The sequence below is a fragment of the Stegodyphus dumicola genome, chromosome X2 (assembly GCF_044657685.1).
Source record: "Stegodyphus dumicola isolate Sdum_Otavi_A_Nest chromosome X2, ASM4465768v1".
Lineage (NCBI taxonomy): Eukaryota > Metazoa > Arthropoda > Arachnida > Araneae > Eresidae > Stegodyphus > Stegodyphus dumicola.
Window position 1 is genome coordinate 173,572,531 of NC_140781.1, and position 23,806 is coordinate 173,596,336.

General features: G+C 35.5%; 1 protein-coding gene and 1 long non-coding RNA gene across 8 annotated transcripts in view; one reads left to right on the forward strand and one right to left on the reverse strand.

Annotated features, from left to right (window-relative positions):
- Positions 1 to 14,468, forward strand: part of LOC146992971 (uncharacterized) — an 85,385-nt gene extending 70,917 nt beyond the window's left edge. The window contains exon 3 of the long non-coding RNA XR_015039029.1: positions 14,336 to 14,468. This is a non-coding gene — a long non-coding RNA (uncharacterized LOC146992971). The remainder of the gene's footprint in view (positions 1 to 14,335) is intronic.
- Positions 1 to 23,806, reverse strand: part of sty (sprouty signaling antagonist) — a 164,536-nt gene that overhangs the window by 103,562 nt on the left and 37,168 nt on the right. Inside the window, exon 1 of one of the 7 annotated variants that reach the window (XR_015039028.1) lies at positions 6,782 to 6,951. The exons of the other annotated variants lie outside the window; for them this stretch is intronic. The gene's annotated coding sequence lies outside the window, so the exon portion shown is untranslated. Of the gene's footprint in view, positions 1 to 6,781; positions 6,952 to 23,806 lie in introns of those variants that run through there. 7 annotated transcript variants of the gene reach the window in all.

Sequence of the window (23,806 nt, forward strand, 5' to 3'; positions counted from 1 at the left end):
GAATAGATTTTTATAAGTTCTAAAAGAGGTGTCTTGCAAGCGCAATCATATTTCTCTATTTCTTCAAAGGCTGTGTAGAAATCTTTTTTGTATTTTATCATTTTTATACCTAAAGGCTCTTGGTTCTTTATTTTCATTCGCTTTGCCTTACCCTTTTCAATATTATCCAAAAATATTTCTCAAAATCTAATTCATCACTGAAAGAGGATGATAGAGACTCAGTTGCAATGTCTACAGTTTAACTGTTCTGATTTGAATTCTCCAATTGTTCTGAGAATAACTTCATTCTTAATGAAAGTTCACAGATGGCTTTCTTTGCCTTTTTAATGTGTTCGTCATCCAAGAAAATTCGGTGTTTCGGATCTACATATATTGAAAACAGCAAGATCTCATTGTCTAGCAAACTAGTTTCTCTTTTCGTCATTGAAGAAATGATTCCTTCTGCAATAAACCCTCCATTACAGAAAGAACAAACACTCCATTCTTCCATTCTCGCCTTCTGTCAATTCTCCAGATTGTAGCCTTTTTGTGGCTATATATGGTGTAGAAATAAGAGTTTCCAATTCTGCAAGATCATTCCACAGTCTGTTAGTGAAACATTAGGATTATCTACATCTTCTAAAAAAGTTCTTAATTCTAAAAACCTCTTTATCATCAAATATGTTCTTCCTTATCGCGTTGCTTCATCAATAATTGCTCCTTTTCTTGCTTGCTTCCTAAGAATGGCATCAATTTTGGGAGTTCTTGCTGCTGTTGCTGCCTCTCTAAATTTACCAGTGAGATTTGTAACTAAATGAATCAGTTTAATCACTAATGGCACATATTACATCCATCCTTCTCCCTCATATTTTTTTAATATGTCAATAAAATAGAAAATAACTATTTATTAATGTATATAGTTCATAAATAAAAATAATAACTCAGCGTGTCATTAATTTTTTCAATTCATTTTAATTTCATTTCAAATTCAAACTGTCCAACAAAAACTGGAGTCGGAGTTCACCTGTTGTCAGCGGCTCAAGCTCCGATTCCTTTTACCCCCAAATCTGCCCGACTCCGATTCCGACTCGATGACTCCGACTCCACAGCCCTGGTTGCAGCAAGGATATTTGGTGTTGGTGAAAGCTCCATACGTGAATGCAAGGACAACGAAATCACAATAATTAATATGTCAAAGAATAAATGGGTTGGTGTAAAGAAGTAACCAATCCTAAAAGAAAGTGTAGCGAACTTATTTTTCGTATTAAAAATGCGCCTTATTCACCGGAATATGCGGTATCTTTCATTTTTCTTTCTTGAATAGACTGATTATAACAGTTCCCAGGTTTTAAAAAAAGATTCAAGTTTTCTTACCATCCGGGTTGTTTATTCACCAGATCCAAGTCCAAACCCTACAAAGCAATGATAAGGAATACGTTTGTGGCATAATCTTCAATTAAGGAATTATTTCTTTAAAATGTAAAAAATCATGTCTCAGAAGTTTTGTGTTTTCTAAACAGCAGTAGGTGGCCATTAATTCAAGCGAACCGTATAATTCAAAGCGAAAAATTGCTTTTCAGAGACCGCACATAAGATTACCACTTACTCATGTTTAGGTAACGATCAGTTCATGCAAAGCTATGCCAAAACATTTTTTGATATAAAATTTAAAACGTTTAAGATGTAAAACATAAAGGTTAAGGTATGCGAAAAGCTACGAAAATTCGGGAAAGTGAGAGAAACTGAAATCAAATGTTTAAATGTTTAACAGGAAAGTTTGGGAGAGCGCTTGATAATCCAGGTAGTAATTGATCGAGTAGTTTCGCCTGGTCAACCTACCTTTCAAGGCCGCAACTTTCTCGCTTCGCTACCGTACTTGACATGCACTTCCCTCCATCGTAACACTGCTCTTACTCTCCTTTCCAAATGCAAAATTCATCAGAGGTAATACTGTATCTCAAAATCAAACAGTCCTTCACTGTTTGCTAGCTGAGGATAATTTTATGCCGAGCTCTCAGTGTTGAGATGGAGTGTAAATATTAACCTTTAAGTAACGCATTTCATGTTTGCGTAAAAAATAATGAAGCATACGTTGGGTGGTCCAAATATTCGTTCATTTCCTTAGAAATAATTCAGGTAACTGGTTAATAATTTTCATTTATAAGCAAAATTATTCGTTGATTTTCACAGCAATCAATATTTACGTTATTTCTTCAAACGACAGATACACTATTTAAAATCGTCTTTCCTTAGCTAACTTAGCCGCTCTAGGGCTGCCTCGACTCTAGGGGTACTTTTTCAAGCGTAGGGAAGCCTTAATTTTTCAGGAAAAGCCAGAAATCTGCTGGCGCCTCAGCTATTCTAAATATGGTGGAATTTGAACCAAACCGATTTAGGAAGTTTCAATTGTCAAATGCGACAATCCTTTGAAGAAATGAGTCGATACTGGCAGAAGCTATGTTGAATAAAATTTATCAAATAAAAAAAACTTAACTGTCTATTTTCAAAATGTTTATATGTATTTCAAAAAATTAAACACACCTTTGGAGTCCTCGTTAGGTATTAGAAATTTTCCTACTTCTCATTCTAACAATATGCAAAATTCAGCGGAACACCACAAATCAAGATTAAGTCATTCTCGGTGCTTAATTATTTCTCCACTCATTATTTATATTGTAAAAAAAGATCGCATAGTACAAATACAAGTTACAACAAATTTTTAAATTTTAAATTTAGTATTATCATTGATAGCTTTTGATGAATCTGTTCTTAGATATAGATACACCTTTTTCAGATATGTCCGCACATTAAAAAAAAAGTAGTTTACTACAGAATTTACTATGTCTGGTAAAATTTTAAATCTAGAATGTTTCCGTATATAAATATTACAATTTGGAACAACTGTTCAAGACAATATAGGATACAGCAGTACGTCGCGATATGCGGTAAAGCATTCTTAATATCCCGAAAAGTTTGAAAATTTGAGAGTTATAACTGATAGAAATATGAGATATAAATTGCAGCTTAGAACAGCTTCATCGCCGAGTGCCTTCCATCTGAAATAAAATCTTCGAAAATTATCAAAAATCTTAAATATATTTTCACTCTTCGGAGCTCCATATTTCCTGTGATCACTGATATATACTAACTTTAAACGCACTTTAAAATCGAAGTATTTTCGCAAGCAAGCTGAATAGGACCTACAGTTAGTCAATAAAGTCTGCATACATCAAGAAAAGTAATATAAAATCCAAATTTTAAGGTGCGAAAATATTTAGTTTCAATAAGGGACTTTGAAATTATTTAACTGTAATATTTTCATATTTAATAATTTATGCACACTAATTTTTAAAAGATAAGTGGCCAGAAATCAAAGCCAATAAAGTTTGCGTACAACGCGAAGGAGGCGGGGGATTTCTTATCTAACTTTTAAACTTCAAATTTGAGAATGCAAAGAAGGTTACACTTTCAAGGTCATTGACCTCCGAAGCAAATTTCACGTTGATTGGAAATTGCTATTTCTATTTTCTTTGACGAAATTGACAACCAATAAAGAAATTCCTTCTACGAGACAACTAATTATCAAATTGAGAGATGAAGGTAAAACTCTTCGTTATATTGGTAAAACCACTGGAAAACCATTTTCTAGTGTGCAAAGAGTTATTCAAAACTATCTTGACACTGGTAGTCTTGCTGTAAAACCAAGATGTGGGAGACCGAAGAAGCTAACGCAGAGAGAAGAAAGAAAAATTCTTTTACGAATTAAACAAAATCCTAAACTTTCTGCTGCAAGCATTGCAAAAGACATTTTTTTAACTAGCAACAAGGAAATTTCTCCTGAAACTGTACGAAAAGTGCTGCGAAAGTCCGATTATCATGGACGCAAACATAGGTCTATGCTATACATTTCCGAGACAAATAAAAAGAAAAGAAGGTACTTTTCCGTTTCGCCGGCGCAAATCTCGCCAAACAGACTTTATTGGCGACAACATACAGTATACATGTTAACAAAATTTTAACAAATAGCTAAAAGTTTATTATTTTGAAGGCATAAAATTTTCAATATCGTTTAAATTTTTGAAAAAAGACAATAAATTTGTAGAAAGACATTAATTTGAGAATTTACTATGGTTTCCCGGTACAATATCCTGATTCTCCGGTTCATATCACGTGACCCCAAGTGATCTCATCTACGTAAACTACGCTACAAAAATCTAATTATCTACATTAATTTCAACAAATTTAAATGCAGGAATTATTTAAATTCGTACGAACAGCTTACGCAGAAATTATGTAAAACCGCAGTGCTTTACTTCGCTAATGCATTGTCATTAGAATTGATGAATTTAACCCTTGACTTTGCCTTTTCTATATTTTCGCCTTCGGGTGAGCGATGTGATTACATCCTAATTGACTTAATTACCGCGAATGGCCTTAGGCATAAAATTAAACTATCTGGTAAAAATTCTATTTCATTTTACTCCAGTATTGAAAGAAACAGTCAATCTAATAAGAAATGGCTGCGACTTGTTTTGAAAATGAGGCGTAAAAGGTTACCAGCGAGGATATACCGCTTCGTATCGGTTACACCAGTTCTGGCGACTTTATCGCCCGCGCCGGCATAATGGAAAAGTACCGAAAAGAATTGCTTTTGCCAAAACATATTTAAACTCTTCGCAGGACTTCTGGAACAATGTAATTTGGTCAGATGAAAGTAAATTTACAATATTTAAAGTTAATGGCCACCGTATTGTATGGAGAAAACCAGGAACAGAACTGAATCTGAGAAATTTAAATCCAACTTGTCAAACATGTAGTTGGCGGTGTCATGGTATGGGGGTGTATGTCGTCGAAAGGAGTTGGAAATTTTCACATTATTGATAAAGTCATGGATAAGTATGTTTATCTGGATATTCTGAAGAAAAATCTACGAGACAGTGCTCGAAATTTAAACCTTTCTAATACCTTTATTTTCCAACAAGATAACGACCCGAAACATACAGCTAAAATTGTGAAGGAATATCTCCTCTATCACACTCCAAGACAGTTGCGTACTCCTCCACAGTCACCAGACCTCAATCCAATCGAACATTTGTGGGCAAAATTGGAGAAACAAATTCGAAAACACAATATTACGTAGCGAAATAAGCTAATTAGTAAATTGCAGGAAGAATGGGCGAAATTTACGTCGGATGACACTGAAAAACTAGTTCAGTCAATGCCCAGACGTCTGCAAGCTGTTTTGAAGAATAAAGGATATCCTACAAAGTATTGAAGTAATGTAAAAAACTTATATTTTGCTTTTATTTTTGAAAGTGTACGCAGACTTATTGGAGGGAATTTCTGAGTTTTTTTGACAAAATATATTTTTGAAAAAATGTAAAATGTATTACACTGATATTATTTACTTTTTATTTAAGCTTACAATTTTAGCTAATAGAAGAAAAAAAAAATGCAATGATTAAAATACATTTTTCTATGCTTTAAGTGTTTTTTTAATTTAAAATTTAGTCTGTACGCAGACTTTTGTGACTAACTGTACTTCGTTTCGTAGAATAGCGAAGCTTGAATTTCTTTTATAAAACTACCAAATATGAATTTCCATAATCTTGACTTATACAGCTAAAAATATTAAGGAATACCTTTCGTATTAGAAAATCTTTTACTTGGCTGCTATTCATATCAAATTCTTCCGACAGCAAAATTTTATACTATCCGCATAAATAAGAAAATAAATATAAAAATATCACTCGCATAAAAACAATAGCACCTTTTAATAAAGTTACTGCGATATTTCGTCCTGTTTAGTTCTCCAAGACTTGCGCTGCGAGCCTTTGGAATGCTGCACATAAGCGTTTTCGAGCTTTTCACCATGTGTAACGTAAGTACAAGCCAGTTTTCCGTTTGTAGCTCTCCACGAAGGCATTCGTCTTCTTAGCCCTCGTGTATTTTTCTATATCCAGTTTAAACAGGGTTTCTTAAACTGGGGGGTCGCCAAAAATTTTAGCAGTTTTGATATTTCTTTAACTTATAATAATTTTACAATTTCCAAAAATTTTTACACAATGTATCTGAAAATAGATAAAGATAAAACAATACAGACAAAGAAAAAAAACGAAAACGTTTCGACGTATTCTTTTTATAATACAAACGTTCATTTTCTTTGCTATGCACGTGATTTCGTCCGTTACTTATTTAAAATTTTCACATTGTTCTATGTCTTAAAATTAGAAATTAAAGTTAATGACCTAAAACTGCAATAGTATATTACAGTACGAGTGAAAAATTTGCCAGTTTCACTCAAGCGAGTGTCGGATTTGCGCAATATTTGTAGGGTCTCACAAAATTTTTGTAAATATTCTGTTGTCCTGGGGGTTGCGAAAACATCTCGGTGGTAACGGGAAGTCGCGATTGAAAAACGTTAAGCTAACCTAACCACTGATACGATGTTCTAATAATTTTTAACATAATAAGCATTATGTTAAAAAATGAAACCTTGGCTCTCCACGAAGGCATCCGTCTTCCTAACCCTTGTGTGCTTTTCCGTATTCAGTTAACCTAGCCTAACCATTGATATGATGTTCTTTAAAGTATAGAGATAATAAGCATTATGTTAAAAAATGAAAACTTGTAAGTGAAATCCAAAAAATTTGAAAAAAAAAATTGTTTTCAAGCCTTCGAGCAAGAATGTTACTGAAAACAGTAATCTCTCTGAAGTGCCGACTTTGTTATGCAGAGACATCACTACGGGATAGAAATTTCGTTTGTTATATTAATTCGAATAGCAAACTATCCTACTTACTACTACAGTAACTTGGTATAAAGCTTTCGGCAACTTCATTAAGTTGCTAGTTTCAAGCTTAAAAGCAATTTTCGTGAAACTCCCGTTTTGGTCTTGCTGAATACTAGCCGAACAGCATAAACATACCGGTACTTTTTATGACTGGACACAGTTCTGAAAATCATCCTCTATTTCGCGTGATCAAGCTGCTCTTATTCAATATACCTATGCGATGTAATTCCTACTTACGGGTGAGATCCGACCTTGATGACGTGACCTGAATAGCATTAGGTAATCTGAGGCAGGTGCACTTTTTTACTGTTGATGCATCTCCCCCCTGTCTTTTTAACAAATGATATTGATATACAAAAGTGCAAGAAATAACTTCCGTATTACAGGCAGAGTAATATTCAAGAAAAGACACATTTCCATCTTCCGCATGTAACCATCCACGCTTTGATTTCCACCATACTGAAGTCCTCACAGGAAACTGTGATTGATACGGGAAATTTGTTCCCACAAACTTTTCCCTAATTTTTTTTTTCACAATACAAATATTTCCATACAAGCGGTTATTTATTCCTGGCACGCAGTCAAATTACTTCACACATTACTTAAGTGCAATCTGTGACCTTGACAAATTCTTCAATCGTGCTACCACGCTAGCTCATAAAACATTTCGTTAAAGTACGCGCAGTGTTTTCTTAATTCGCAGCTCAAGAACTTCAGGATTATCTTGCGCAAAGGTGATCTCCCTAAATGTAATTGAAAGTTTCCGGCTCGCAGTTAATTGAACTACTTTTTTTTTTTGTCATAGTTAACAGTAGTTATTGCATCTGAATACCCTGAAAGGAAATTCGTAATTTCAAACTAAATGTCGGTAATATTCCAAACAGGAAAGGAATAAGATTTCAAATCTTCAGTTAATATATATCCAGAAACTTGAAAATAGAATATCATTAACACGTTTCAGTTTTTATATATAATAAATATCCTTTCCCCGCTTGCAAAATGATTCGCTGAAGTACAAATAAAATGCAGCATCAGTAAAAGAATATATATGAGATAGGAGCTGAAGAGAAAAGAAAAATGACTCTCCACCATTTTCCGTGTGAATGATATGAATTACGAAATTATACGTGCTTGAAAACATCAGTTTCGGCTTTAGCGGTGATAAAGCTTTCTCTAGATTACTAGAAAATATAACCTTTAAAAAAAAGTTGCACTTTTGATATGATTTGCTATGAAAACAGTTACTGTTACCAAAAATGTAAAGTTACTAAACGCCGAATCTTAATTAGGAACTTTTCTCTTAGGTAAACAACGCGTGTTTAGACTGATTCTTTTGAAAATGAGTCTTGTTCTAACTCATGTAAATGAATTTAGCGAACAATTCATTTACAAAACCTTGTACTGTAAATAATTTTTTAACAGATCGCGTAAGGAAGAAATGAACTGCTTGTTTTTACAATTTTCCGTTGCATCAAATAAATACAGTCAGTTTACGAAGTCTTTTTGATTTGTCTGTTAATCTGCAACCACAATGAAGCTTAAAATGCGGACCGTCGGCTTAATGGGTAGATCCAAAACACAACGAAAATCCGCACCATAAACAGAACTGCACTATTCCACCTAATAAAAGACGGATTATAACGATTATAACAATGATTTCAATGATTATCACTGAGAGTATTTAAAGCAGACACGCACCTAGAATTATGTCTCTTTTTTTTATTATAAATCCCATAAATAATGCGGTTTTTCAGTCGCATAAACTAAAAGTCGGAAGGGGGCGGGATAAACTACTTGCATCAACTTGTAAAAACCGCATTACTTACAGCAGGGCTTCTTAAACTATCTCCAGTCACGACCCCCTTTTATCACTGAGATTTTTTCGCAACCCACAGGACCCCATAATATTTATAAAAATTTTGTGAGACCCCGTAAGTATTGCGCAAATCCGACACACGCGTGTGTGAAACTGTCAATTTTTTCACTTGTACTGTAATATACTATTGCAGTCATTAACTTTAATTTTAAGACATAGAACGAAGTGAAAATTTTAAATAAGTAACAGACGAAATGACAGCTTCACGTGCAAAGCAAGGAACATGAACGTTTATATTATAAAAAGAATGCGTCGAAACGTTTTCGTTTTTTTCTTTGTCTGATTTGTCTTATCTTTATCTATTTTCAGATACATTGTGTAAAAATATTTGGTAATTGTAAAATTATTATAATAGGTTAAAGAAATATCAAAACTGCTAAAATTTTTGGCTACCCCCTGCTGCAAATCCCGACCCACAGTTTAAGAAACTCTTACTTACAGGATAACTCAATACCTAGCACTCTTTTAAACCACTATTTAGGTTCTACTTGCATGACTTCAGCTATTTAGAAGAGAACATCTGACGGTCCTGCAAAACAGAATATAGTTTGAAAATTCAACATTTTCCTAGCCATCATTTGAATATTTACCTAATCTAATGCCTGATACTATTTTATAAAGGCATTCAGTTTCCTTATTCTAGGCGTTTGAATAATTTCATAATGAAAGCTTCCAACTTCATTCCAAAATGGCATAAAATGGCATATGGCGATTAACAAAAAACATAAGGCACAATTAAATCCCCCTCACTATGAATTGAAAAAAAAAAAGAAAAAAATCATGCACACGTTTTTAAGCGATAGATAACAACTCTAGTTCCGCTTAATATACTTCGCAAAGTAAGCCAATATAAAGTTATACAAGTCATGTTTGCAAGAAGAATGGTGTCTATGGTACATCCGTGATCTCTACCACTTGCAAGAATTTTAACCATGCCCTTTAGTTATTTTACTGGTACACAGTGTGAAAATAAGTAACGTTTGATTGAGTTACTCAAGTGTCGCACTGTTCATTTTCTTCCACAAATAATTCTCTAATTTTTTATTTATTTATTTATTTATATTTTTATTTATTTATTTATTTATTTATTTTGAAAAAAAAAGTGGAAGAAAGAAGAAATAAAATGAAATAAATAGATAAAATGAAAAAATCTTTTGACCCATTTAATTGTCATCCAAGATGTATGCTGGTAAACAAGAATGCAAAAGTTGCCCTTGCTGCTTGCTGATAAGCAACTGTTTTAAAGGCAGCTCACATCATAACCACTATTGCTCATAATCGAGTTTAACAGGCATTTAGGCCTTTAGCTGCAGCCGCGTTGACTTCCCACCCACTATTCATTTTGTACATGACCTTTTGAAGGTCACTTCATACGGGGTGGAGGCACTGATCGTAGTAAGACCTAAGAAACAGTAAATGCCAGATTATTCTAAATCATCATATTAATTTTCCACTGTATCTGAAATACCCTTAAATCTCAGGGGACAATGCGCGCTGAATATACGGTTTCCTCTTTTCTCGTTTAGCAGGTTCTGTTATATAAGGGAAAGCATTTAACGTATACATTAGCGTTTGCCTACCGCCGCTTTTGTTGATATATTTTTAACAATACTCATAAAAAGGGCTTGATTTCTAAATGGAAAACATAGAAGCTTTAACTAGTCATCCATAAACGTTGATTAAAAAAGAGAGGCATAAAATATTATATAAAGTAATAATAACGAATTTAAACATGCAAAATAAATATTAATGAAAAAGATTTATTATTGAAATAAATCAATTATAAAGCTTGATACCCAGGATGGAGGAATTGTATAATTTTTTTATTATTTTACTTTGTTTAATATAACTAAAGAATACAGTTTTTAGCCGAATACTTTACGGCGAACGAGCTGGCGGCACGGGTGTTTTCCATGTTTGATGAGAATACGTGCCAGTTTTCCTAGAAAAGTCCTCCACTGATGCAGACAACCCTCGAGTATTTTGTTTTTATTAAAATCAACCAATTAACCAACTTTAGGGCAGAGATCATCTATAAATTTATTTCTAGATGATCTCTATTAACCCCTTGCTGATTATTATTGATTAATCTTATTTATTATTTGATATTAAATTTTATGATATTAAATTATTGATATTAAATTTCTGAAATTGTATTAAATATGAATTCGGCTTGCGGCAGAAGTTCAAAACGATCACAAATTAAAACAAAATATCAATAAAAGGTTAAGGATTATTACATTAGTTGGGACGTCAGATTGCAGACCGGTTCCCGTCTATAAAGATTCCCGCACTCTTATGCTGGCGGAACGCAGTTCGAAAAGACAAAAGTTTATAAGTGTGTGCTTGCATAAAGGTAAGCGCCCCCTTATGAAGGTTAATCTCTAAGTTAATCTCAAAGCAGCCTTCATAAGGGAGTACTTTTCGCCAGGGCACCCTAAATGCAAACCTAAAACGAAAATCGAACTTGCATAAGTACGCTTCGGCATAAAGTTGCCCAGAGATTGCTCTTCATTAGGGTGCGAGCACTTTTATGCTGCGGCACCCTTTTCGAGTTGGGTAAGGCACCTATGAATGGACCTCTGCAAAGATATACGGTTACGGTTAGCGTAATGGCAAACCGCACATTGAGTTGAGCAATACTAACGAATTTTGCTTAGTGCGCATGCTCAGTTGCGTACTACTGGCGACTAAGCATAAGCAACCCTTCACAAGTCTGTTCGTCATGTAGATCTTATCGACTGTTTACAATACTATGGAAATTTGTTTCCGTTTATTGCATTTGCTTCTGTTTCATTTCAGCTTGGTTTATTTTAGCATAAACATTACATTTAATATCAGTTATTCATAATAATGTCTTTGATTTTAATTCGGTGATTTAAATATTTCGGTGACTTTGTTCCTTAATTTGTTAAAATATATATGAATGAAACGTATGGCAAATACTCGATCGCTTTTATTCCTCAGAAGTATAATCAATAAATATTCAGCTAATATATTTGCTATGTTTCCCGTTTTGTAATCCTTCTTAAATGAAAATTTGCTAATTTACAATCGGTATTTACACTCTAAGTAATGAAACAACTTACAAACTAACAAGTTTTAAAAACCCGAACTGTTTAAGCCCAGATAACAGAAAATCAACAATATACAGAATTTATCCTCTTTTAAAATTGCGCCAAATTTCCCTCTGGGCATGCACAGAGTGCGAAATTCGTTTAACATTGACCAACTTAAATGTGCAGTTTGCCGTCACGCTTACGGTTAACGTAAGAGCTAATGCTTCGAAAGAAACAGCCTTCGGTGCTATATCTAAGAAATACCTGTATCTATTTTAGGGAACTATCTGTTATAATTAATAAAAATTCACTTGATCATTCATCTTCATAACAAAAAAGAAACATTCAGCAGTTATAGTCACTCGGCTATGTTTGTATATTGAATTTACAATTATAAAATATGGTATTAATCGTCTTTCACACTGAAAAGGTCTGCTCCGATCAGGAATCGAAACTCTCGATCGGCAAGGGAGATCACTTCGTCTGCGCTACAGAAACTGTTAATGCCTCTTTTCCCATTTTCTACCTACATTTCATGTACCAGCTGCATTTACAGGCCTCTGTTTTATTTGTGACAAGACGTGTTCTAGTTCATTCGATGTACAATAAAGGACTTATCTGCATCTTTAAATATTCTGCTTTAATAGAAAGTTAGTATAAAAGTTTCTGGAGGGAACATCCTGGTCTGTAGATAAGCGTGTCACTATTGTGCCACCAAAGCGGAACATTTTCTAATGTCTACTTAAAAGGTTCGTAAATCGAGAACGTCTTTGCTACACTTCAGCAGAAAATAACGACAGCAAACATGACTCTAGACTAACAAAACATCAAATTCACTTCTCAAAGTCTACTAAACTATACACAGCTGATCTGTTTTAAAGAAATTTTATTGAAATATTTACGTCTTTTACCTAATCTAAAAAAAAAAAAAAAAAAAAAAAAAAAAATTGCTATAAAAATTATTTAAAAATAAAACTTCTTACGCAAAAGTATTCGAAGCCACTTATACAAACAAATACATTAAAAAATTGTTTCATGAAATGTGTTTTGCTGTCTTCCTTCCATCATAAAATACGCACCGCTCCTTATAATTTTCTACAACTAGCGCTTAAAAATAACAAATGAATTAAAAAAAGTATCGCGAGTTATAAAATCTATTTTTAAAGGAAATGAATGCACCGAAACCACACTGCTTGTTTATTAGTAAATCAAATAACTTGAGCTGAAATAGATTTTTGAAAGAGCTAATGGCTTTAAAGTATGAAAGCATATTTCAAGATCATCGTCAAGGTCTTTTCAGACCTTACGGTGTAGCTGCGAATATACATTTTGCTTTACAATTTATTTTTAATTTATATACTTCCCCCCTTGCAATTAACTGAACTGGAACATAAAAATGATCTGTTTCTTTAAAGGTATCTATATCGCGGTGACAATTATTTTCTCGACATACAAAAAACTGCATTTAAAGAGGGTAATAAGAGACGGAAAGAATTAAGATCTCAAGTATTTACTTGAAATTCTAATGAGGTTTTCCAAAGGGTTTTCGTTATGAGGAATGACAATTTTCGCTAGATCATTCGTTCGGAGGAACGAGTGATAAAACGAAGACGCATGACACAAGACTTAAAAACATTCATGTGATCCTGCGAACAAGAAATCAAGAGATTGTATAGATATCAAAAATAAGATCAATGAGAACAAGAAATGCTCCTGGAACGAAACAATTGAAAATTCGAACTCAGAAGAAGGTGCAGTCTGGAGTTTTGTCGAAATTTGAAATTGAACAAATTTAGAAACATGCCAACTCAATATTCGTCCACTCAGATGAAGATAAGGCAAACGCTTTTGCCTGTCAATTCAAGCAGCAGCTTCAGCCAAACTAACATTCAAATGACTCCAGTTTCATCCAGCACGTAAAGAGTAAGTTCGAAAATTGGATTCGTCAAACTTCCGTCAATCATATCCCCTTTGCTCCTCAGCCAAAGTCAAGAAAATCATCTCAACCTTGAAGAGCTGAAAGGCCTCGGGAAGAGTGAACGTTTCGAAAGAATGAAGCGATTAAAAAATCTCCCTGGAAATTTCATCTCCAAAATCTGCAGTATTTTTAACGCTTGCCTTTCTCTTAATTATTTCTCCGTGGTGTGGGAAAACGTCAAGGTTATTCTCATTCCCAGGAGTGGAAAGAATTATTCCCACGTAGAAAATCACAGACCAATTAGCCTGCTTCCCTCATTCGGCAAAATTCTGATACTTGAATACTTTTTGTTACGCTAAATTCAGCGCAAAGTTTTATTGGGCTGATGTCTGCGTCATATTTCAAACCAAAGCTGTATAAATTCATCCATCAATAGTAAGAAATGTAATTTAATTATTTCTATGTAAACTGAAATAAAGTAATTATAAAAAATTACTTGTTTTCGTAATTTTGTAAAACTACTTGCTTTTGTAATTTTGTAAAACTACTTGTTTTTGTAATTTTGTAAAATTACTTGTTTTTGTAATAATTCAATCAAGGGAAGCATCTCCGAAAAACGGAGTCGTTTTATATATATTTTTTTTTTTTTACATTTTTGTTTGAGACATGTGATCTTTAAGGCAGTCAATTTGGAATTCTTTATATTGTAGCGAAAAATCGCTCTTTTCGACCGATGTCCTCGTAGCTTAGCGGTGAAGGCGCAGGACTCGAAACCCGAAGATCCCGTATTGGAAACCCATCAACGGCAAGATGCCTGATAATTGGTTTTTATGTAAATCCAGTTGTATATAAGTAGCTCTTCATTCAGTTCGAGTTAATAAAAGTCGAGTTTAGACTTGAGTACTTGCCTGTTCATTTGTAGAATTCCCTCATCTACGCGACAATATAATAATTCGTTTGTGACAACTGTAGTTTTTCTCAAAATGGTGTTCTGAAACATCTGCAGCTTTATAAGGTCAGTTCTGGTAGGCTTTAACGATGGGTTTTGGCAAAGTGTACATTGCATGGGAGAGCGTCCTGAAGCAGACACCCAAGGTAGTTTGCTTTGGCCACTTGTACAACTTTCTCATTGAACAGAAATAAATCTCTATTGATAAATCTGTTCTTATGTTGGTGAGATAAGTAAAACTTTGGATTTCGATGCATTAAGCCACGTCCTCAATTTCTCACACTTGTTCTGTACCTCTGTATCTTGAAACATGACGATAATTTAGTAGAATTAGTTGTGCAGATACTGCGCTATCTGACACTGAAGGTTCTGTGAGTGAAGAAATACACTCATCAGACGTGAAATAGCAACGTCATGAAGGAATGCGCGTAGCGATTTGAAAATAACAGAATTGGCGTAGATGTCAGAGACATATTCAAGTGATCAAATTCGCGTGCGCATCTGGTCACACGATACAAAGCCAGTAGTTGGCTCGCTCTGTATATGCTATCAATGACAGGTTGTTTTAACGGAACTATCGAAGAAGAGTAGAAATGCCTGGAAGACATCAGCGAGCTAAATAGCAGCATTTATCGTTTGAGGAACGAGAACGTATCTTACATGAGCTCGGTTTTGTCGATGCGCGCAAATTGTCAGTTGTGTTAGACTGGACCATACGTACAATTTAGCGATGTGTGGCACGATGGACGCAGAACAATCTGAGAACACGGCAAAGAGGCAGTGGATCATACAGGTGCACGTCAGATCGCACTGATAGGCAAATTCGGCGATTGTTTCGTGGGGACCCGCTCGCCACGGCAAGTAATATTCAAACCTACCTACCTACCATTATCAGAAGGGACATCTGTGTGGGAATCGTGCCTCAACGAAGCACCAGATGTCGCTCTCTACCTCTACTCTGTACGAACTCTCCAGGTTCCAGGTTCTTCAGTTGGTTCGAGAAGTCCGAGAGAAGCGGTCTAACAGAACGCTCGCGAAGGAGCTACAACTATCCGCTTACTGGTCGCGCGTAGGCGATCGGACTTTTAACTTACCCTAAAGTGACCGCACGTAGGTGGTCAGCTAAGACTTTAACATCTCCATAGTAGAACTAGTGTGATTACTCTCCTAAACATATTTAATCCATTTGTACATACTCATTCCGTTTATCTTTTCTTCTATAAAAAAGGAATAAAACCTGATGCTTTGTATCGTGAGTGTAATCTCTGTTTGATGATAAGACGTCACCCTCACAATCTGTCTCCTGCTAAACCATCCGTAATAGGTGCGCACGGTGACCAGCCCATGGGGTTCCTTTAACCACTCGACATAGGGTTGTCCGTCTGGCTTGGTGTCGACGCTATCGTCAATGGAGGAACGAATGGTGAGAACACTTTTGTTTATGGAGAAATGACGGTCGTGGACATGTGTGGCGGCTTCCCGGAAAACGTTACCTGCCAGTCTATATCGTCGATCGTCAGACCAGCCTCACAGCGTGCTTCATGGTTTAGAGCGGCACCATGTTTGGACAGCCCTTGTGCACATTATTGGCAGTTTAACATCGGACGGGTACGTAACACAAGTTATTATGCCTGTTCGGCCACTTGTGCAGGCCGTCCCCGGCACGTTTTTCTAGGGGGACAATGCACGGCTTCATATAGCACGTCACACACTGAACAGTCTCGACGGAATTGACATCCTTCTCTGGCCGGCAGCTTCACCTGATCTCTCTCCCATCGAGCATGTGTGAGCTGCCAACGGACGTATGGTTCTGCGGGCATCGCAAGCGCATACCGTAGAGGAATTGAGCGCTGCAGTGCAATCAGCTTGGCAAGGAATATCTCAGGAGACAATTAATAGCCTCATAGACAGTATGCCTCGCCGTTTAGAGGCCTGTATACCTGACCGTGGTAGCCACATTAGATACTGAATAAACAATTCGATTTTTCATTTCTTTGTTTCTTTAATCATCTGCATAAATGTCTTAACTCTACCGATCCTGTTATGTTCACTTTGCTATGCGCATTCCTTCATAATGTTGCAATTTTACGTTTGACGAACGTAATTAAGAGAACCATTTCTTTGCTGACATCCGTAATGATCAGTTTTTAAATTAGGCTTTTATGGCAGACACAATTAAAGATTTTCCCATAAAGCATATGGAACGCTACAGCTTGGTTGACAGCGAATAGTTGAACTGGCAAATTCCACGATTCTGACCAATGCATAGTTAGTAGAGCGTCCTTTCCTAAATCCCAGCAGCTGATTGGTTAGGATGTTAAGGATTAGATCCAGTTTATTGAGTATGATTTTTTTCCAATATTTTTCTGAATGAGGAAAGCAGGCAAATGCGCCTGTAATTTTTTTTTACCAGTGCACTGTCCTTTTTAAGTTCAGGGCTTAAGATTTTCCACACCGCAGGGAACTAATTAAGAGAAAGGCGTTATTGACGCTGCAGATTTTTATGATGAAATTTCCAGGAAGGTCTTTGATAAATTTGTTTGATACATTACTTCCTCCTGGAGCCTTTCGATTCTTCAGGATTGAGATTATTTTCTTGATTTCAGCTGTGGTGGTGAACTGAGAAATACTTTGGATTGAGGCTTGGTGTAGCCAATTTTTGAGATTTCTATTTACATGATGAGTGAAGCTGGAGTCACTTAAGATGTCGGTTTGGCTGGAACTGGTGCTTGAAATGGCAGGCAAAAGCTTTAGCCTTATCTTTATCACAGCAGACAAATCCTGGATTAATAATAGTTTGTTACAAAATTCATTCCCTTTCTTGTTTTGGATGAACTCGAGAACGCACCTTCTTTGGGGTTTAAATTAAGAACATTTTCATTCTATGAATATTGCCCGTGCTCACTGATCTAATTTTTAATTTCTCTGCTCAGTGTATTGATTTCTGATTTGAACGCAGGGTCATGTGAGTATAACTTTCTCAGCTTATTGCTTTCTCGAACAGAATTTTTAATGTCAGGGGAATTTTACCGAAAGTGATTTTTACGATCAGACTTGACGGTGACTTGGCTGTGCGCCTTGGATTCAATGATGATATTAATTGCTTCGCCAATATCAGAAGGAGTTTTAAGGGAGCCAGTGGAGGATGGATGCTTCATGAGGTTATCTTGGAAAAATGTCCAGTCTGTCATTTTAAGAGTATTGGCGGTTTCTTGCATGTAAATCCTGGTGTAAGCAATTACCGACACATGAAAATCAGAAAAGAGGTCGTTAATGACTTCCATAGAGAGCGAGATACCGTAGAGCAGACAAAATAGTTCACAACATCCGGATTTTGTCTTGGATAAACAGGCCTAACAATATCTGGATTTTGTCTTGGATAAACAGGCCTAACAATATCTGGATTTTGTCTTGGGTAAAAAGGCCTGAAGGTGCAATGAGGTTTGAAGAGGGTAGAAACAATGGGTAGCTAAATATAATGATGTACAAGACGTCTCCGTTCGTGCATTAGATCGACGACAACCCCAGCTGGAATGCTTCGAATTCAGTTCGCCGCCGAGTATTGTGAGAAATTTGATGTCAAGCAACTTGAAGTTTTAAATCGGGTGGATTATAAAGAAAGCAGAAGACCATACTTCCCCACCTAGGGTTCGTACATTCACTCCTACTTCTTTAAAATAATGGGTGTTGTCTGAAGCGAGAAAGCAGGAGTTCAAACTGCACTTTACAAAAAATAGCGACACTCACCTCCTCGCTGTCTCATTCTATCACAACGGCATCTTCAATAGTTAAGGATATTCAAAAGGTGCGCTGGGGTTGCACGAGTCTTCATGAAAAGTATGACATCAATGTTATGCGAGTGTTGCCTAGTATTTCGCATTGTTTAATTAACTAATAGCTTCTCTCCCGGATACTAGTCGTTCATCGTAGCAGTATACGTAACGTGACCTGACATTTCATCACGGACGACGTAACCAGCTTTTTCATCCTCTCTGTCCAAGACAGGATGCATGAGATACAGAATTGGTGTAAGAAATCCATACTCTCGGCATATCCGTCGACATACTAACGAGGAATTATTTCCCTTTAATGAGAAAATCCAACAAGTGGCTAAGACTCAGATATCTGCTTCAGCTGCACATTCACGTGGAATGCTGACATCACCAATTTCAGTGGTGAAATCACCGGAAAGACTTCCAAGACAAATACCTTCTTGTCTTGGGCTCTCGAAAGGAGTATTTACAATACCATTAGCCGGTCCATCCTTACATACACCTCGCCTGCTTAGAGTGCGGCCACCAAACTGACCTTAACAAGCTGTAGGTTTTCCAAAATATTTTTCTGAGAAAAATTTCAGAAACCTATCAGTTTGTCAGAAATTAATTACTGCATAAAGAACTAAAAATAGATTTCATCAAGAATCACATTCCCCAATTCAACAAACATTTCTTTGAAAAAGAATTTGTAAACAAGTACGTGCCTTATTCGGACAAGTTAAAATACGAACTTTTAGACATAGACTGCAATCTTAAACCATACTCAACCCGACAATCAGATTCAGATGATAGGGAAACTGAGTTTTTAAATTTGCTAGTTTCCTTGATTAGCAACACTTTCCTCTAGAAGTTTATTTTACTTATAAGTAGTTTTTAAAAATAATTTGGACTCTTTATTAGACAAAAATAAGGTTATATATTTCTTTTAACTACAGACTGATGAAAAGCTCTCCACAGCTTTCATCCGGACGTTGCCATCATCTGATTTTGACTCACTCTTCTGATTGGCCATCGAACAACAGTTCCATTTGCTTGTACCGAAATAATTTTATACAAATTGATGAAATATTACAGCTCTTTTTCTCCTCCACATATGAGGATCACCTGACTTCAAATCATTCTCCTGACTGGTTACTGAACCACAGTTCCTTCTTCCAAAGTATGAACCTCTAATTTTTCTTCATCTACTGGATTATATTTTTGCTTATAATTTACGGTTTTTTTTCTTTTTTTTTTTTTTGTTTATGTGATTTCGGCAAAGACTCGAGGTCTATTTGCCTGATGGGAGGGATGCCTTCGTGGAGGACTTTCTAAGAAAATCTGGCTCGTATACACGTTATACATGGGGAAAACCACAAAAACGACCATGCAGCCAGCCCGTTCGCGGGCTCCGACTACCAGTGTTAAGCGACTTTACCGCTCGGCCCCTGGTGCGCCTATAATTTAAATTTACTGACTTCACTTTTACTGTACCGAGGATTGAACCTCGGATTTTATTCAATCCGTTATTCACTATTTTTTGGAAATTCAGCTTAGTTTTCTTTTTTATGCCTGGTTCCTCCCATCGGGACTTAACCACAGCTGCTAGTAGTTAGTTGAGCTACTAGTAATATAAATTTTACGCTGAAACAGAGCAGTAAAGTACTTCAAATACTCTCAAAAATTCATAATTTGGGCTGCTTTATATGGCCAAATGGTTCTCGATCGAATTTTTTTTATCAAAGAAGCTGTGGTTATTATTGGATATAAGGATCTTCTTCAAAGAGAATTTTTGAGGAAGCTTCAAGAATTAGGTATTGTTAAAAATTACGAGATGATTGACTCTAGCAGGATGAAGAGCCCCTCTCAACGAAACGCAAGTAATATGATACGATCTATGCGACATTCAAGATAAAGCCACAGCCTTCGGCTCTTCAAATCACTATTAAGGCTGCATACTTTGGCTTCCATACTCCCCGGATTTGAGCCTGTTTTATTTTTTAGTTTGGGCCTGTATTAAAGATCAGATCTGCCAGGAATCATGAAAATCAGTTGGAAGATCTGAAAGTACTATGCTTATGATAACGGCAACAGCAACATCGATGATTTTATCACGCATCTTTTTCATGTGACAGAGTCACTTAGAAAATCTAATCGACTGACTGCTTTTATATCAAGCAGACACCGAAGAACTTGTATCCTTCTATTTTTTTTATTTTTCCCTTTAAATAAAATTTTTGTTAAAAAAGTAAACGTCTTATAATTAATTGTTTTAACTTGCAATGCAATACTTATTTTCAAAAATAGACAGAACTTGTTGCCTGGTTAATTAATAAGGACAAAGCGCGTTATACATGGCTAAAATTTAAAAAATAACGTCTAAGTAATATCAATGCATTCAGATCTTCTACTTATCACGCGTTAAAGAAAATCAGGTTTATAAAGAGTAGAAAAATTATGATATTCCTTAAATGGCTGGATAGTGAATAAGACAGATAGCACAGACTCCAGTACTTCTTTCAATAAATGCTAATAAATCTAAACAAACACTGTACATAAACACAATATAACACAAAATTAAAACGAAAATTTTAGATTAGAATTCTTGATCGGTAATTTTCACTAAAAAATAGACACCTAATTTATGAAAATGAATAATAATGAAGGGTTTTGGTTTGGTTCATTAGGGAAAGTATCCAAAGGCCATCTGCCTTAGAGAAGGGATTCCTTCGCGGAGGATTTTCTCAGGGTTTGGTTTGATTGGTTAATTAGATTATGGCAAAGCAGTCGAGGGCTATCTGCCATGGGAAAGGATGCTTTCGTGGAAGACTTTCTAATGGAAACTGCCTCGAATACACGTCACACATTGGGGAAAACCACAATAACGCGTAGCCAGCAGCTTCGAACCTAGACTTTCTCAGAGAAAAATTGGCCCGTATCCATTGCTGATGAAGGGACATTTTCGTTCTAAAAATATTAGTATTCATTGTTATTCTGCGAAAGTAAAAGTATCTACAATCAATGTATTCGGGCTGTGCATTATTTACAGATACACCATAATATGCGACACAGACGTTGCGAATTATCATGATTAAAAATGACGGTTATTACTTACAATACGCATATGATACAGATTTAACAACCAGATATAATGGCATTAATCAAAATCAAACAAAAACTGGTTTACTGATTTCAAGCAATCTCATTTAAGGATTGCTTAAAAACAATTAAAATAGTAAATATATGAAGATAACAGAATTAAAATGTTTAAAACATTAATGAAACACTAAAATTATGCAGAAAATTGAAAAGGAATTAGTAAAAACACGCTTTCAAAAATGAAACTTTTCAAAACTAGGAGAAAAAAGAATATGACTGTAGAAATTTGCGAATTAGATTCGAAAACTGATTTAGATATTTCATACGGTTTCTTAAAAAGAAACAGTACCTTCAACGTAATTAATTTAACTCAAAAGAAAAGCAAGCTAGTGATCAATTTTATGTCCTACAAGATAGTGTTCTAACCCTGCAATGAATGGATTTCACAATTTCTATTTTCGTCGATGATGCAGGTATTAGGATGTTAACGATGAAACAGAATTGTTTTCAGATTTGCAATTAGCATTGCCTGGGAAAAGTAGATACAACAAACAGTCGATAAAACTAAGTCCTTTGCATTATACAGTTGCTACTGAATGGCTCTACTCAATATTGCTTTATTGTAACACTTAGCAAGTAGTCTGAAGACAAAGTTGAACATAACCTCTTTCATCCATTTTTCAAATAACGTTTTCCCATTTCTTGCACTATTCAAATTTTTTTTTTTTAATGCTCAAAGGATTTTAGTGCCGGGACGTTAAATATTTAAAGAGACATTAATGCGGAACGAATCCTGCCACGTATGGAAGTGTGGCATAATCGATAGTAAATGTCACAAAGCTGTTTGGAGATACAGTGGACGCATTACCAGTCGCTAAAACAAATGTCGTCAAGCGACTCGTATGTAGCAAGTAACAATGGCTTAAGTGCAAAAAAAAGGCGACCTTGCAGTTCCACTTCGGCAATCTGGACAGGAAGTTAGAATTGACCTCTCTCACCTAATGCTACAACTCACAATAGCGAGGACTTTGGCCACTCTCGAGAAGGAGAATCGCCTTCCGCTCTTCTAATCTCTTTTCTTACCTCAGTAGAAGATGAGTTCGCCTATCAACTCCAACACACACACACACACAATCACACGCTAATTGAGCTCTGCACTTCGCCTTCGAATAATTGTTAACGCCAGACGTCGCAAAGCAACAGAATTCAAATACTATTATCGACAGCCTCTGTAATAAAGGCAATCCCGTATTAATTGGAGCAGTGCTTTACTCAAGATATGAGGAGTCGTAGTATCGCAAACTTTATACACACGGCTCAAAGACTAAATGTCACACGCACTTTGCTATGCGAGTGCTCACAATTATACAGATTAGGTTACACGCCCACTTTTAGTTCATAAAAAAGGATACAAATGTCTTAAAATACAAGAAGGAAAATTCGGGGGATTCATTTTCTCCAATTACTGCCAGAATTTTATTGTTAACTACTGGGCCGAGCCTTTTATAAAGGTAATTAAAAATCATAAAATATTTTATTGGCTTAAAAGAATTTTTTCGTACAGTATCGAAACGAATATTGTCGACTAATTTTCTGCTTATTTAAAGGCCATTCACTGCTGCAATACATGTACCATACTTTAGCAATTTTGTAGCAATTACATATACCGTCTCTTGTAATAAATTATTTATATTAGCACTAACTGGAATTTTTTCTACTTCTCAGTGTTCTTTAGTTGTATTCTCTAGGTTAAAACGTACGATTTCGATTCATTTTTGATAAATATCAAACGAAGGAATAAAGTGATGCTAATAAAAATATAGCGCCTACCAGCAGCCGAGTGGTTAAAAATTGCAGAACACTGGTAGTTCTTTCTGGAGTTCGCGTCCCGGTGAACGGGCTGGCTGCATGGACGTTTTCGTGGTTTTCCCCATATGTAACGTGGATACGAGCCAGTTTCCCTTAAAAACACCTCCACGGGGCATCCCTCCCTTTCCGTGTAGTGCCTAAGGGCGGAGCAGGTTAAAAAAAAATAGAAAAATAGCGAAGAGGTTTTCAAAATACTTGGAGAGTTAAGCAAAAATAGTAGGTCAAAGCAAAAGACCAGGATTACATTTCGCGCTTCGTGCAAATATATAAATTTCTCACTATATTTTATTCCTGAATTATGCATATAAGCTAATGCTACTTTAACACAGCATAACGTATATTCTCATGCATTAACAATGCTTTTCAACATATATTAAGTCAGTTCAGTTTAAAAAGTCCATATGTAAGAAAAACGTTCTCAGTGTTATGTAATGTCCGAACAAGCGCAAAATAAATAATTATAAAAAGTATGTTTTTATGCTCTTTTGGCACAGTTTGACAAGTGTAGA